Here is a 16,004-nt window from a genome sequence, read left to right as displayed (position 1 = left end):
CTCAGCCTCCGAGTTCCTCTCCCCAGATCTCCACATCTCTTTAACTTTCTCAAAGTTTGTTTTAAATTTTAGAAATTTTTCTGTATCCATTCTTCCACCATTTTGTTTGTGTCTACAAAGGATCTTGATCATATCCATCTTCCACTCCCTGCCCCCACTCTCCCTAGATGTCTCCTCTCCACCAAAAAATGTCTCTCCTTCCATCTTCATGTCCTTTTTAAAAAAAATTAATGCACCAAGTTCAATCATTGCTACCCACATTCTTATGGGTGTGGGACGGACACTGGGACACAAGTAACCTACCAATGGCATACCCTCAAAGAAAACTGACCGTCCCTTCCCCTGAAGTCACCATCCGCCAGTGGCTTCTCAGCGAAGGGTGGGGTCTCGAGAACCCCCTTGCCCACCTATGCTGGAAGTTTGAGTGGTTTGGTCTTGGTCAGGTCTTGTGCAGGTGACCACAGCTGCTGTGAGTTAATGAGTGTGACGGCCATGCCATGGCCAGATGATGTCACTTCACACCCTCCCCCCTGCCTTTCTGGTTCTTGAGTTCTTCCCACCCCTTCTCAGTGGTGTGGTCTTGACCTTTGCCAGAGGGCGTTGGTGGAGATGCCCGGCTTAGGGCTCTATCCCCATATTTGCCTAAGAAGTCTGACCACCAACCTCTCGTGGAAGTCTCTGTCTGTCCTCATGACCACACCCTTGTTGCCACCGTGTCTCCCTAGGCTTCTGATGTTACTTCCTCTATGTTCTCCCTTTCTATCTCACACACACACACACACACACACACACACACACACACGCACGCACGCACGCACACATACATTCACACACCCACTCACACATGCACACATACACATATGTACTCACATACACACATTCATATATACATACATACATATATACATACACATAGATACACACAGGGACACACACATATATACACATTCATACAGGCATACACACATGCACAACTCACATATACAAACATAACGCGCATATTCATACACACACACACAAACACACACACATAAACACACTGGCATACACACATAGTGGCTATAAAGAAAGTCCAACTTTAATTACTGCCTCCTGCCCAAATCCCTGAATGGCTGCGCACCTCCACCTAAACGAGGTCTAAGTGGCCAATTCAACCTCTGAAGTTCTTCAAACCCAGCATCACTCGGGTGGAATGATCACCTTGTTTCCTTCCTGGGCCTTTGTGTGATGATGGTCACGGCTGTTTCAGTTTCCAGTGAGAGCCATATCACCTCCGAAGAGCTGGCGGCATAGTCTCTGCACACACATTCCTCTGCTCACATTTTCTCTTTTTTTGACTAAAGTCAGGTCTACCGGCTGCCCTTCCGTTGAAAACTCTCTTGTCAAGGTCGACAGCGACCGCCATGTCCTCACACTCATGATTTGCCTCTTGATCAATTACTGCACCTTTTCAGCTCTCGTCAGTCCGACTGGCCTATCCCTGTCTTGTTTTTGTTTTCCCTTTTTCCCCCCTTTGCCTCTTTGTTTTGTTTTGTTTTGTTTTTGCTTTGGTTTTGGGTTTTGAGGGATTCTATCAGGTCACTTCTGGAGCTGACCAGATTCTCCTGGGCCAGAAGCATGCTTAACTCCAAACTGAAGAGCTCTTGGAAAATTACTCATAATTGTAGGCTGTGAGGGACTCAGGGTTCCAGATTCATGGTCAACATCATCGGCACCAGCTCATCCTCACAGATCTGTTCACTTATAAATACACACACATATACATACATACATACTATATATGTACACATACCCACACCCCTATACACAATAAATAAATATAATCTTAAAATTAAAAAAATAAGTAAATAAAAGTTAAGCTTGGACATAGGCACATCCTTGACCCATTCTCATGCAAATTTCCCAAGAATGCACTCTCCCAGTGAAATAATGATAATTCCCACACATATGGAATGCTAAACTGTGGGCCATTTGTATGTGTTTAGATAAGTAATGCAGACCACATTCTTGCCTCAGTCCACCGACAGTCTATTAGGGCCACAGTTACCTGAAAAACAGTATGTCAAGAATAAGAAAGTTCCCAGGAGCTAAGGAAAAGCTATATTGGTTCATAGCCAGGGAAGGAAGTAGCTATCAGAATCAGATACAACCCCGTTCAGCTGATCAATGACGACTCGCCTCAGTGGACACGCTTCTGCAAGCCAAACAATTGCTTTGCTTTGGAGAGCCGAGCCCATCAAAGATGGACTCAGTCTGATAAACACGCCTTTGCATGCCAACCAATCCAGCGGGGTCTCACTCCAGAGACCACACTTCTGCAGATGACGTCACCGTCAATCCCTTTCTGTCTTTGAAAGCCGGACAGCACCTGTCCTCTGCTGCCCCTGGACCCTCTGTATAAACAGTACCATGCTTCAGAGAGACTTGTGATTAGCCTAGCTCTCTCTTGTGGGAAGAAATACATTGAATGTTGTCTTTTTTGTAATTTCAGATATCTATCTAGCTGGATTTATTTGTTAGAGCTGCCCTAACAGAATACCAATAGACCCAGTGACTTAAACAACAGAAGTGTATAACATATTTCTGGAGGCTAAAAATCTAAGATCAAGATGCTGATGGGAGTCTAGGAGGCAGATGCTGAAGTTTCTAGGTGCTTATGCCTCTTCATAATGAATTGTATAGAGACAGGTGGATCTCTACACCTATTACTGGGAAGTGGGGAGCTTGTGAAAGGAGAGATAAAGGGGAGAGGAGGGGAGAGGTATGTCAAGCCTGCCATCCGGCCTGGTTCCCAGAGGGCAAGACAGGAGAGAAGAGGAGAGGTGAGGTCTGCAATGACTTTTTATGGGTTGTTAACACCCTACCCACCTCCTTGGGTGCCTTTAATTTGGGCAGAGCATGCTTGCTTGTGCATGAAGCTCAGGTGAGCTAATGGCTGCCAGTTTTTTCCACTACCAGGGGCTTTTGTATGTTAATTTCTTTTTATTATTATTATTTTGAAAAAATTTGGAGAGGTTCATACATGAGAACTGCATTTACAACATTTCCATCCCTCCCACTTGCCCCATCCAGTTCCTCTTGTGCCATCTCCTCACTCACTCTCTCTCAAACACACACACACACACACACACACACACACACACACACCCCTACCTCCTACCTCCTGCTAAGTCCATTTAGTGTTGCTTGTATGTATATGTGTTTAGGGCTGACTGCGTGGTACTGTGTAATCTATCAGGGGGCTGCTCCCTGGAGAAGACTGATTCTCCATCTCTCTGCAGTCATTAATTGCCTGTAGCTCTTCATTATGGGGGCAGGCAGGGCCTTGGGAGATTTCCCCCTGCCACACGGGCAACTCAACTGATGGTGTGTGTCATGCTGGTCTTGTTCAGGCAACAGTATTGTTGGAAGTTCATGGGCACAGTTTCCCTGTCCTATACAGAAAGCACTGTCTCACGGCACATGTCCAGCACCATCTTTCTGCCTGATAGAGCCTTCTTCTTCTTCATTAATTCCTTCTCTCTTTCCTCAGTCGGTTGGCTCCTTCACAGCTCTCTCTCATGACCTTCAGGTTTCTATCCTCTTTGCGTCAGACTCCATGCTCTTCCCCGCTGTGTGGTATCTGAGTGCCATTCTCCTATTCTTATGAGGATGTTAGTCATATTCGCTTAGCATTCATCCCACTTCCTTTAAAAAAAGAAAAGAAAAAACCCTCCATTACTCTGAAAAGATCGCAGCTCTAAGTATAGTCACATTCTGAGTGAATGGGGATTTGAAATTCAATGTATGAATTTGGGGAGGGGTGGGCACATTTAAACCACTTATAGATTAGTCATGTTCTCACCAGGCTCTGGCAGAGTAAATACCCTGCATATCAAAGTTTGGAAACGAAGGTCCCTGCAAAAGGCTCATGCGTTGGTGGCTTGGTACCACCCAACTAGTAGCCATGGAGAGGTGGTTGGATCATGAGTGTCATCTTAGTTTCCTTTCCTATTGCTATGATTAAAAAAAAAAAATACCCAGACCAATGCAACTTAAAAGACAAAAAGTTTATTCGATTCACAGTTCCAGGTTACAGTCCAAATGAAGTGTGGCGGCATCCACCTTTAACCCCAGCCCTCAGGAGGCAGAGGCAGGTGGATCTCTGTGAGTTCAAGGCCAGCCAGGTCTACATAATGAGCTCCAGAGCAGCCAATAGCGCTATGTAGTGAGACCCTATCTCAAAACAAACAAACAAAAAACAAACAAACAAACAAACAAGACCAACCAGGTTACAGTGCATCATTTTGGGAAGACAAGGAGGTGGGAATTTAAAGCATCTCTTCATGTCCACAGTCAAGGGCAGAGAGCAGTGAATTAACACATACTTGTCAGCTCACTCCCTCCTTTTCAGTCATCCCAGGACACAGCCCATGCAGTTGTGTCTCCAACATTCAGGCTGTGTCTTCCCACTTCAATCCCTGAAGAGATGACTCAGAGGCTGAGAGCACATCCTGCCCTTGCAGAGGACCTGGGCCTAGTTTCCAGCACCCACACTGGGCAGTTCATAACTCCAGGTCCTGGGGTATCCAGCTCCTCAGGCATGTGTGTGTGTATGCACACACACACACACACACACACACACACACACACACACACAGAGGCTTTTTTTTGTGTTTTTTTAAAGAGAGGGACTGAAGAAATGGTTCTGTAGTTGAGTGTGTTCTGCTCCCACAGAAGACCTGAGTTCAGTTCCTAACAACCATGCTGCAAATACCTGTAATTCCACCTTCAGTGGCATAGAACCTCTTCATACACCTATATTCCTATGTTCATACCCCTACACATACTCACACAACTAAACATAATAAAAACTTTTCAAAATGTAAGAAACACAAAACACACAGTGGCTGAAAATAGTCAACAGTATTATTTCCTGCCATTTCCTTTTAAGCAATGTTTTTATTAATCCTTTGAGAATTTCATACATATGTATTTGAATGTATTCACGCCCTACCCCCAATAATTATTTTGAAACAAGGTCTCACTCTACCCTTGGCTGTAAACCAGTCTGGCCTCAAACTCTCAGAGATCTGCCTGCCTCTGCATTAAAGGCACGTGGCATCACACACACCTGGTCTTCTCGTCATTTCTGTAGTCCAGGGAGTCAGCAGTGGTTTTGCTAGATCATTCTGGCTCGGAGTTTCTTCCTTACGTTTGTAAAGAGTTTGGCCATTTTGGGTTTGGCCGGAAGTCTTGAGGAGGGTGGGAAGGAGGAGCCACACCCCAGGTGGCTCACCCTAGAGCTAGTGATTGATTGCTTGATGCTGGCAGGAAGTCTCAGTTCCTCACATCAGTCACTTTACTGGGAGGTGAGGATCACTGAGGTGTCTTGGAGAGTGGCTACTGCAGTTAGAAATGGCAAAGGGATGGACCTGTCGGTTCTTCTTCCAAGGCCCACAAATTAGAACCCAGTCCAGTCCTGGAGGACTATAAGCAAAGAAAGAGTCCAATTGAGCTTTCCTGGTCTCCTATGAGACCATGAAATGATGTTAACTTAAAAAATATTTATCTGAGAAAAGGTCTCACTATGCATCCCTGGCTGGCCTAGAACTTGCTATGTAGATCAGGAAGACTTCAGACTCACAGAGCTCCAGCTGACTCTGCCTGCTGAGTGCTAGGATTAAAGATATGTGCCATGGCACCTGGCTATGAACTTTGTTTTAAGCTACAAAGCGTATGGTAATTTGTTACATATCAGTGGGACACTAATAGCAAATGATTGTCAGGATAGACCATGGACTCTAAATTAGATAAAGAAGAATAAAGTCAGGGGTGATAGAATGAATGTACCAATAAAAGTACATGTATGAATTGAGGAGCACCCTTGGGACAGGGACTAACCATGACAGCAAGCTCTGTTTGATATCACGATTTCTAACATAATGCAGTTTCTAACATGATAAGGTCCAGAATATTAACAGGTAGATGATAGGTGATAGCTATGCAGATGATAGATGCATAGCTGGATGGTGAAGAGAAGATAGATGATAAGGAGCTACGTGGATGGTAGATTGATACATGACTGGATAGATAATTACTGGATGACAAATAAATTGTAGATACATAGATGATAAGTAGTAGATAGAGGATAGTCAGGATGGATAGATGGAAGATAGATTATAGATGAATGATAGATAGTAGATAGATGATAGATTGATAGATGGATAGTAGACAGATGATAGATAGATTGATGGGTGGATGGATGGATGGATGGATGGATGGATAGATGGATAGATAGATAGCAAAAAGAAAAAAAAAACCCTCTAAACCTTAAAAGAACTATCCCAGGCTGAGGTTGGCAGAACTCTTACCCAGCATGCACAAGGCCCTGGGTTCAACCCAAACACCACACAGAGCTGGTGCGTAGTGCTCACCCACAATTCCAGCACCAAAGAGCTGAAGTCATCAGAGTCCAGGTCATCCTCAGCTATATGTAGAAAGCTCAGGGCTAGCCTGGGTCACCTGAGAGCCTCTCTCCAAGATACATAAATAAATTGTGCAGGTCAGTTTTTGTTTGTGCGTTTCTTTGTCAACTTGACATGAGCTAGAGTCATCTGGAAAGAGGAGCCTCAGTTAAGAAAATGTCCACATCAGATTGTCCTGTAGGCAAGTCTGTGAAGGCATTTTCTTGACTGATGACTGATGTGGAAGGGCCCAGCCCACTGTGTGTGGTGCCATCCCTGGGTGAGTGATCCAGGTTAAATAGCAAAGCAGACTGAGCAATGAGGGAGCAAGCCAGTAAGCAGGGCTCTTCCATGGCCTCTGATTCAGTTCCTGCCTCCAGGATCTGGCCTGGAGTTCCTGCCCTGCCTTCCCTTCCTGATGAACTATAATCTGTAAGCTGAAGTAGACTCGGCCTTAGGTCATGGTCTTTATCACAGCAATAGAACTCGGGTATAAATAAATAAGCAAGAGGTGTTTGTTTAAAAAGGAAAAAGCAGTTACCCAAAGGCTTGGGAGATGGCTTGGTGGATAAAATATTTGCCCTGCAAGCATATGGATTCAAGTTCAATCTCCAGCACTCACATAAAAGTGCTGGACATGGGGAGGGGGGGGGGTCGGGGGGGTGGCACATGCCTTTAATCCCAGCACTTGGTGGGTAGAGGCAGGCAGATCTCTCTGAGTTCAAGGCCAGCCTGGTCTACAGAGTGAGTTCCAGGACAGCCAGGACTGATAGACAGAGAAACCTTGTCTGAGGGGGTGGGGGTGGGGAGTGTTGAATATCACAGTGTTGAAGCTTTGTAATAACAGTTCTGGATTCATGGAAACATGCGTATCCCAAGGGATACCTTAGCCAGATTGGTGAGTTCCAGGTAAAAGTGGAAAACAGTGTCTTAAAAGTAAAAGATCTCTGAGGAATGATGTCCAAGGTCGACCTCTGGTCTCCACACACACACACATATGAACACACGTGCACACAAACACATGTATGTGCATACACGTGAATATACACACACTATCGTTGCCTTCATATTGTCTGATTATGGAAGTGATTATTTTAATCTTTTTTCAAGAATCTTCAACCATTTATGCCATCCACTGAATATTTTCAGTCTTAGTAATTGTGCACAAGAAGGGAAGCAGGTAAAGGCACTTGCTGCCAAGCCTGAAGACCTGGGTTCAATCCCAGGGCCCACATGGTGAGTAGAAGGAGAGAACTGACTCCCCAAACTTGTCTTCTGGACTCCATAAGTGCACACTGTGTCCTCCCCCGTAGGAAGTAAATAATGTAATGAAATGTCACAAGCGGGAAAAAAAGGATTCTCTAGTTCTTTTTACCTTTAACAACAACAAAAAAAAAATAGACTAAATATTTAATACTAGCTGAGTGGCAAATAAGCATGTCCATGATATGAAATTTTAAGCCGTTACTGGAGATGGTGTCTCTAAAAAGTGTCCGATCAGAGTAGAAGTCAGGCTGGTGAGGTAATGTATGGAGTTGGGGGTGGGCACGGCAAAGCCACGTGGAATATGAAAAATCCACCAAGACAGTGGAGTTTCTGCTTCCTTTCTGTGACCCTCATGCTTAAAAACGGAATTTTACATGTCAACAGGCGTTCACTCGAAAACCGTTGAAAAAACATGAACCGCGTTCTCAAATGTTCATTTTTGACGAATGTATTTTCGTGGAAAAGGATGAGTGAAAAGATTTCAAAAATGTTTCCAGTTTATCTCTGGTTTGTCTGCTTGTGGATACTTTTTTTTTTCTTCTTCTTCTTTGATTCCCCCCCCCCCCCCCCCCCCCCCCGTGATTTCCAACGCAGCTACAAAGAACACATGCTCCTTTTTATCGTGAGAAGACTTTAAAGAAAATTCTTTAAAAGAGAGGTCTGGAGGGGAGAGCAGAGCACCCCAGATGACGTAGGTGCCTCAAAGCCAGAGCAACTGTGGAGGCTTAAGTCTGGCTGGGTTGCCTCAGCTCCTCTTGCCTCTCCACCCCCATAGCTGTCATCCGATCCAAGCACACATCTGCTGGCTCAGCATATGGAGGAAACTCGCGCCTCACCCTCCTCTAGCTCCCGGAGACACTTGCCCAGCCACCGCCAACTGTTTCTGTCTAAACATGGGCTCGGTGTGAGCAGCAAAGGGCTGCCTGGCATTTGGCCACATGGTGCACGAGGTGGGAAGCGGGCTGGCTCCGGTAACTCCATCGGACCTATGTCTTTGTTCACATACATTTTAACTTTTTTCTTCTCCTGTGTGCGTGCGTGTGAGTGTGTGCGTGCGTGTGTGCAGGCCCATGCGCACAGATGTGTGAGCACACGTACACATGCGTGGAGGCCCACTCGAGGTTAGTGCTGGGTATTCTTTATTGACTGAGGCAGGGTCTCTCAATCAAACCCCGGAGCTCACTTGTATGGTGAGGCTCCCTAGCTAGTTTACTCCGGGGTCCCCAGTCTCCAACTTCTGAGACTGGAATTACAGTGGCGGGAGGGGGTGGGGAGCGGGGCCTCGGCCACCCAGCATTTAGATAGGTTGTGGGGATCCCAACTGTAGTCCTCATAGTTTCGTGGCATGCCCTTACATAACTGAGCCATCTTGCCAGTCATAAATCTTTACATTTTGACCATCTCACCTCTCCCATTGCCCTCTCTTATCCCCCTCCCGCTCCTGACGACACCCCCTTTTTCTTCCCAACGAGTCCCCTCCAACTTTCATGACTTCGCTTCTTTGTTTGTGCAGGTAGCCACAGCTGCTGTGTGTCCATGATTGCATGCCATGTCCAGAAGACGGTGTTTCATGTCGCACCTCCCCACCCTACCATCAGCCCTACGTCTTACGCAGTAACTCAGCTGTCCCCGTACAGGTCTTTCCCATGCCTCCATGTCTCCATGGCTGTACCTGTGTTCCTGATCACCTTTGTGTCTCCCTAACATACTCCCGGACCTGAGTGGGATTCTGATGAACTCAGCACTTTGCGGCCTCGGGGGTCTTTTCAAGAGGAAAGTCGGAGGGCATCACCTCCTTGCTTGAAACTGGCCAGTGCCCGTTAGGATGAAGACCACGCCCCCTCTGCATCCACCCGACGTTCCAGTAGGCTGCCAGCCATCCCGCTGTTCCTGCTTCCCTGGCATCGGTTTATTTTGCCTTCTTAAGCCCCAGTGGAATGGGTAGCCATCCCACCAGTTCTGCCCCAGCCAGTCAAGTACTTGCTTCACAAGCATGAGACCCTGAATTCAACCCCCAACATCCACGTTAATAACAAACGATCGAGCAAAAGCAGGGGGGTGGTGCCATGCTCTTGTAATCCCAGTGCTGGAGAACTGGAACAGTGGGGCCCCTGGGTCAGGCTAGTGAGAGACCCTGTCTTTAAAAAAAAAAATGGTGACCAGTAACTGCACTGAGAATAACAACTGAGTTTGTCCTTTGGCTTCCATGAACACCCAAGGGCACCCCCAGCTCCACCACCCCTATGCACACAGAGAGATCATATCTTAGAGGAGATAATGCGTCCAGAGTCCTAGCAGAGGAATCTCCCTAAGCCTGTTTTGTAAGCATAGTTCAAAGTTTCCCGAATTCCAAGCACTATGCTTGGGCAACAGGAATTTGCAAAACAAGGTCTCTGTTGTCCACATCCAGCAATTCCACTCCGGACAGACACCCAAAAGCAATGAAAGCAGGGGGTCTTGAAGAAATGTTCTTATGCTTATGTTCGTAGAAGTATTACATACGCTAATTGGGGGGCAGAAGATACCCAAGTGTCCATGAGTACATGAACAAATAAACAAAATGTGGCATGCCCACACAGTGGGATACTACTCAGTCACAAGAAGGGAGGAAATGTGGAGACATGCTCTATGTGTGAGTAAAAGGCCAGATACCAAAAAAGACAAACACTGTACGATTCTAGTTGTTTCTGATAGTTAAATCTGTGGATCTAGAAATAAAGATGGCGGTTCCAGGCATTCCTGAAGCTGCTGACCCTGCCTCCTCTTAACATATTTATTTATTGTTGACTGTGCGTGTATGGCTTCATGCGTCTGTCTTGGCACACGTGTAGCGGTCGGAGGACAACTCTCGGGAGCTGGTTCTCTCCTTTACCTTGTGGGTCCTGAGACTGGACTCAGGTCATCAGGCTCGGTATCAGGGTCCTCTACCATCTGAACCATCTCATTGGCCCTGTGGCCATCTTAACTGGTTCGTGGTGTTGCATCTTGGCACCAGTTTGCATTTTTCTAACGATGGATGACGTCAGATGCCATTTTGTGGATTTGGTGGCCATTTTATGTCTTTGGAGAAACAGTCATTTAATCTTCTTGCTTTTTTTTTTTTTTAAAGATAAACAACAACAGCTTGTTGTTTTTTAAGACTTACTTATTGTGAATGTTTCGGTTGCCGTCTGTGTCCGTGATGCTGGGAACTGATCCCCAGTCCTCTGGAACAGCAGCCAGCGTCTTAACCTCCAAGCCACCTCTCCAGCCACGTGACTTTTTTTTTTAAATTGTTGAGTTGTTGGAATTCCCTCCTACGTTTAAACTTCTACACTTTATCAGATATTTTCTCTCATTTCATAGATTGCCATTGTAAAATGTGTATTTCTTTGTGTGTGTGTGTGTGTGTGTGTGGTGTGTGTGTACGGCACATGGGTGGAGGTCAGAGGACAACTTTGGGGATGTGCTTCTTTCCTTCTACCATGTGGGCAGAGCTCAGGTTGTCAGGCCCAGTGTAAAGCACCCCATCTGAGCCATCTCCACGGTCCCTACTGCCTTCATAACCTGTCAATCATTGCATCGTCTGGCCATGGAACTTGTAAGTTTGGTATGATTCTATTGGTCTCTTTTCACATTTCTCCCCTGTGTTTTTGATGGCGTGTCTGAGCATGGCAATGCCTAACCCCATTCATTTTTAGAAATTTTTTATTTTGCAGTACTGGGGATTGAACCTATGGCCTTGTGTATGCTAAGTGAGTGCTCTACCGATCGAGCTAGAGCCTCAGATCTCTATTCATTTTTAAAATGTCCTTGCCTTAGTCATCAGTGTCTGGTTCCTAATTCTATCCCCTCCAGGTAAAGAAAAGCCTGACTGGTCTATGGTGATGTGGGGGGCATTAAGACGGGGTCTCACCAGATCACCCAGGCTGGCTTGGAACTCATTATATAGCCCCTGCTGCCCTGCATCTCACAGCCCTCCTACCCTAGCCCCCAGAGTGCTGAGTTTACAGGCCTGCACGACCACACCCAGGTGGCAGGGCCATGACTCTTGTGTGTTCCTGAACCCTGAATATAAACTGTGCCTGGCCACAGGCCTGCAGAATACTTGTTCAGTGACCGAGTGCTCCATTGCGGGTGTTTGACAAGGTTTAATTTTAGAGTTTACACCTGATCGTCTCTGGGCAGTGCTTCAAGATTCTTCTAGTGAATGCTCTGAAGGGAGGGAGGGATAAGGGTTTCAGGAGAGGAGCCATCTACCATCCCATAATATGGCACGTAAGGGATGGGTTGAAGTTGTTGGAGTCCCCAGAGGGCTTTGCAGTGGAGTAGGGACTTGGGAGTCTTTGTGCTCTTCATGGGAGGGGACCCTTGGAGGGGGCACGAACCTGAGGCTTTTAAGGGATGCCAGAGCAAGGCAAAGGAGCTCTTGGTTTATTTCCACCATTTCTGCCTCAGCTCAAGGTATGTTTTGAGGGTCACTTCCTAAGAAGAGGATGGGAGTGGACCCCTCACCCTCAGCTTTCAATGTCTTCATGAATATGGACATCTGATCAGGGGCCACAGCTTCCCACTGCAGGATACTGTCAAACGTTCCTGGCTTTGTCAGGCTTTCATGGAGTTCCCGAAACCTCTGAGCTGGGCTCCGTACTTCTGTGTACGGAAGAACCTACAACCCACATCTGACACATCTGATTACCTTCCCCGTCACCTGGCGATGTCTCAACACCCTGCCCTGTGTTCAGCAAGATCGCTGGGTCAGAGGGGAGAGAACCCAGCTCCTTCCTGGTGTTTCCACCTGGCCATTTCCTATCCATACCCTTGCATCCCGATTCTTGCTTATAAAAACCCCAATTTGCCCATCCTGTGTTTGGAGTTACACTGCATCTTGGCCCCTGAGCCCCCCATAAAAAAATAAAGAAAAGGAAAACAGGGCCGGTGAGATGACTGGGCGGGTGTTTGTGGCCGAGCGTGAAGACTTGAGTTTGGCCCTCAGGACTAGCCATCCTTTCCATCATGGAAAGGAGAGAGCTGACTCCTGCAAGTTATCCTTTGACCTCCACAAGAGCCCATGCTCCTTCACACAAAATAAATAAGTTAATGTAAATTTTCTTAAAGTCCATTACCAAGGTCCTTATATGTATGGGGACAGTCCTCAATAAAATTTTTCCTACAGTGTTGCTAACCATGAGGTTTTTGTTTGTTTGTTTGTTTTTTCTTTAACAGCGTTGAAATTTATTTTTTTTTTCTTCTCTTCCCTAGTCAGGCAGCAGCCTTCCCTAGACCCTCTTGGTATAGAAATATGGTTCTTGGGTGGCAGGCACAAGGACTCAGCTCCCCCTCCCTTTCTGCTGGGGTCAGGAAAATGAGCCTTCTTCCTGGCCCTTGCTGGGGCCTCCAGCCGGCAGCTGGAGGGATTAAGAAAAGAGGCTCCTGGCGTCCCTGAGTCTGGAGTGGCTGCCCGGGATGTCCCAGGAGAGGCGAGTGGGCCAGAGGGCTGGAGGCTCCCAAATCAATCAGAGGTCTGAAGGTCACTGAATGGCGACCTTTGAATCAGAATCCTGGTAACCCTGGAGGCTTGTACAGCCTCAGAGGGGGTGGGGGGAAAAGGCAGATGTTTGAGCCCAATTCTTTTCCCAGAGAGGCGCCCTTTGAATACAGTCCTTCCCAACCCCTTACAAAAAGAGCACTGTGGTCTAGGGGCTAAGAGAAGCTTCCAGCAGCCCTCAGCTTCCTGTCTGGAAGCATCTAGCAGCCTCAGGTACAGATTTTACAAGGTAGGAAGGAGCATCAGGAAGCAAAAATGGCTCACAATTGCTTAGGAGGCTTAGCTATTTTAAAAATCAGATAACGAGGTCTATATGGGAGGGCCGACAAAAAGGCTTAGCAGGAAAGGTGCTTGCCCTCAAGCCTGGTTACCTGAATTCAAGCCGCAGGATCTGCTGATGGAGGCCAGAGAACTGTGTTCAGAAGTCAGTTCTCTTCTACCATGAGAGTCCTGGGGAGTCTCAGGGTCTCAGGCTGGGGGACAAGCGCTTTTATTCACTAGCTCTCTTTCATTCCTTTATCTTCTTTTGCTTGTTTGTTTTTTGTTTTGTTTTTTGAAATAGCATCTAGAGAAGAGAATCGACTCCCGAAAGTTGTCCTTTGACTGTCACAAAAGCGCTCTGGCATGTGCACCCCCCCCCCCCCCAACCAGCACCACACACACACTATATAAATGTAATTTTAAAAAAACGTCAAGGAACACATTGGGAATAATGGCTTCCATTGTCTGGAACTTTTACTTACATGAGGAGAAGCAGCTGTTACCAGTCTTGACTGAAGGGCGGTTGTTTAACCAGTCAATACTCAATAGAGTGTTCAGTCTGCTGCCAATCAGTCTGCTAATTTAGCCCCACTGACATGAGTGCACTGCCCGAGGTGAAACAGAAGTGATGTCATAAGTGATGGACAGTCTGCAATAAGATCACTTACACCGTACATTCTAATACGTTGATGCTGGGCCGGCAAGATGGTCAGTTGGTAAAAAGTGCTCACCATGCCAGCAACTTCTCATGCTCTTGATAGATAACACGTTGGCTCTTCCAAGCCAAACTTTTTCTCTACATCCGGGACCTTCCAACAGCACCATCCTAGACCTTGCTAGGCAGGAACTGCTTGACTCTTCTGAGGTCCAAGACCCATTCTGGGTTCAAGAGTATTGTTCCATTGCACCCGTGTGTGTGCTTGTTGACTTGGTTGATGCAGAAGACAGAAAAACACAGGTGCAGAAGCAACTCCTCTTTTGGAGTTGGTTCTCCCCTTTCTCCATGTGAATACATCATTCATCAGTCATGGCGGCAAGCTCCTTGACCCACTGAGCCATCTTTTTGTTTTCTGAGACAGGGCCCTTGCTGTGTAGTTGGGGCTGGCCTGGAGTCTCACAAGGTAACCCAGGCTGAACACTCAGGCTTCCTTCCACTCCTCCCCAAATGCCGAGACTTCGGTGTCTGACGTCACAGCAAGCCTTGCCTTGCTTTCAGATGAACAAATGGAGATTTCAATGCTGTATTGGTAGGTTTCCGTTGAGTGACATTGCCAGGCTGAGCAACTGGGGAGCTCGTTGTCAGATCGAGTGGCTCTATGGGTCTTTCCTTGCTTTCTTTCTTAGGATTCAAGCTATAGGCCTTCTATATGACCCAGCTGTACCTCTCTGTCCAGATACCCAGAGGATTTCACACCGATGTATCACACAGACACTTGCATATCAAGATTTTGTGCCGCACTGTTCACAATAGCTAAAACATGGGAACAGCCTACATGTCCATCAACAAAGGAATAGATATAGAAAATGTGAGCTATCTATCTATCTATCTATCTATCTATCTATCTATCTATCTATCTATCCATCCATCTACCTACTCACCACCCATCCATCCATCCATCCATCTATCTGTCTATCTAAGCATATACTTACATATATACATGTGAATTATTTTCCATAAAGAAAAATAGTTACATTAATTGCAGGAAAGTGGTGCATCTTAGAAATGTATTTTTTTTAAAGATTATTTACTTATTATGTATACAGAAGAGGGTGCCAGATCTCATTACAGATGGTTGTGAGCCTCCATGTGGGTGCTGGGAATTGAACTCAGGACCTCTGGAAGAACAGTCAGTGCTCTTAACCTCTGAGCCATCTCTCCAGCCCAGAAATGTATTTTTTTTAAACTTAGTTTTTAATTAGTAGACAAAACATTAGGTTTCATGATGGATTTTTCAAACAAAATTTGTTTTTGTTTATCCTCCTCCCCAGCTCTTCTCCCTGCCCCCCCATATTCTCCTGTATCCTTCTACCTCCACTTCCTCAACCCCTGTTTCCCCCCCCACCCACATCATGGTCTCTGTTCTAATCCTATAGTCTATACCCACATTCACACCCACTTGCATGCACGCCAGCATCCACACACGGGCTGAACGGGAGATAGTTGTATTAAGCAAGCTAAGCCAGGCCAGAAGACTGGTATATTTTCTCTCATGTGCAGTTCCTGGATTTTACACAGACACCTAAAAATCACGTGTGGATATTACAACATGAACGTGAAGTGGAGCTGTGGGGACCAAAGGGACTAACCCAGGGAGGAGAGAAAGCGTAGTGGGTGTGGGATAATGTGCGCAACGGACCAGATGTACTTGCACGAAAAGAAATTAAAATAAAGAAAATCGAAACACAGACTAGCCACAGAAGACCCCTGCACTCTTGAGGAGGGCGGGGTGTGTGGGGGGGGCATGCCGACATACATTGCCTTCATGTTTGTTGGAAAGTCTTTT

The 16,004-nt window shown here is 46.3% G+C and overlaps 1 long non-coding RNA gene across 1 annotated transcript in view; it reads left to right on the top strand.

Moving 5' to 3' along the window:
- The window catches only part of LOC114687076, a 34,265-nt gene extending 23,785 nt beyond the window's left edge, over nt 1–10,480 (top strand). Inside the window, exon 3 of the long non-coding RNA XR_003733645.2 lies at nt 9,226–10,480. This is a non-coding gene — a long non-coding RNA (uncharacterized LOC114687076). The remainder of the gene's footprint in view (nt 1–9,225) is intronic.
- The last annotated feature ends 5,524 nt before the right edge of the window (nt 10,481–16,004 follow it).

This window comes from Peromyscus leucopus, chromosome 1, assembly GCF_004664715.2.
Source record: "Peromyscus leucopus breed LL Stock chromosome 1, UCI_PerLeu_2.1, whole genome shotgun sequence".
Lineage (NCBI taxonomy): Eukaryota > Metazoa > Chordata > Mammalia > Rodentia > Cricetidae > Peromyscus > Peromyscus leucopus.
The sequence above is the reverse complement of the archived record's forward strand: the minus strand, read 5'-3'. Positions and strand labels throughout refer to the sequence as shown.